Source organism: Rhipicephalus microplus, unplaced genomic scaffold (genome assembly GCF_043290135.1).
Source record: "Rhipicephalus microplus isolate Deutch F79 unplaced genomic scaffold, USDA_Rmic scaffold_461, whole genome shotgun sequence".
In the NCBI taxonomy this organism is placed as follows: Eukaryota; Metazoa; Arthropoda; class Arachnida; order Ixodida; family Ixodidae; genus Rhipicephalus; species Rhipicephalus microplus.
Window position 1 is genome coordinate 31,127 of NW_027465024.1, and position 1,374 is coordinate 32,500.

The window sequence follows — 1,374 nt, forward strand, 5'->3', positions numbered from 1 at the left end:
GCCAGGCTCAGCCAAAAAGTGCCAAGTCCGAACTGCGTCAGCCGGGGCGGCAAAAACCGCGTCAGCCGGGGCGGCGCAAAAAAACCGCGTCTGCCGGGGCGGCACGAAACCGCGTCAGCCGGGGCGGCGCGAAAACTGCGTCAGCCGGGGCGAAAGAAAAAAAAAAACGCGTCTGCCGGGGCGAGCCCGGGTGCGGCACCACCGGGAAAACTGTGGCAAACAGACATGGCGATCGAGTGAGTGGGCCGCCAGCCAGGCACAGCCGAAAAGTGCTAAGTCCGAACTGCGTCTGCCGGGGCGGCACGAAACCGCGTCAGCCGGGGCGGCGCGAAAACCGCGTCTGCCGGGGCGGCACGAAACCGCGTCAGCCGGGGCGGCGCGAAAACTGCGTCAGCCGGGGCGAGCCCGGGTGCGGCACCACCGGGAAAACTGTGGCAAACAGACATGGCGATCGAGTGAGTGGGCCGCCAGCCAGGCACAGCCGAAAAGTGCTAAGTCCGAACTGCGTCTGCCGGGGCGGCACGAAACCGCGTCAGCCGGGGCGGCGCGAAAACCGCGTCTGCCGGGGCGGCACGAAACCGCGTCAGCCGGGGCGGCGCGAAAACTGCGTCAGCCGGGGCGAGCCCGGGTGCGGCACCACCGGGAAAACTGTGGCAAACAGACATGGCGATCGAGTGAGTGGGCCGCCAGCCAGGCACAGCCGAAAAGTGCTAAGTCCGAACTGCGTCAGCCGGGGCGGCAAAAACCGCGTCAGCCGGGGCGGCGCAAAAAACCGCGTCTGCCGGGGCGGCACGAAACCGCGTCAGCCGGGGCGGCGCGAAAACTGCGTCAGCCGGGGCGAAAGAAAAAAAAAAACGCGTCTGCCGGGGCGAGCCCGGGTGCGGCACCACCGGGAAAACTGTGGCAAACAGACATGGCGATCGAGTGAGTGGGCCGCCAGCCAGGCACAGCCGAAAAGTGCTAAGTCCGAACTGCGTCTGCCGGGGCGGCACGAAACCGCGTCAGCCGGGGCGGCGCGAAAACCGCGTCTGCCGGGGCGGCACGAAACCGCGTCAGCCGGGGCGGCGCGAAAACTGCGTCAGCCGGGGCGAGCCCGGGTGCGGCACCACCGGGAAAACTGTGGCAAACAGACATGGCGATTGAGTGAGTGGGCCGCCAGCCAGGCACAGCCGAAAAGTGCTAAGTCCGAACTGCGTCTGCCGGGGCGGCACGAAACCGCGTCAGCCGGGGCGGCGCGAAAACCGCGTCTGCCGGGGCGGCACGAAACCGCGTCAGCCGGGGCGGCGCGAAAACTGCGTCAGCCGGGGCGAGCCCGGGTGCGGCACCACCGGGAAAACTGTGGCAAACAGACATGGCGATCGAGTGAGTGGGCCG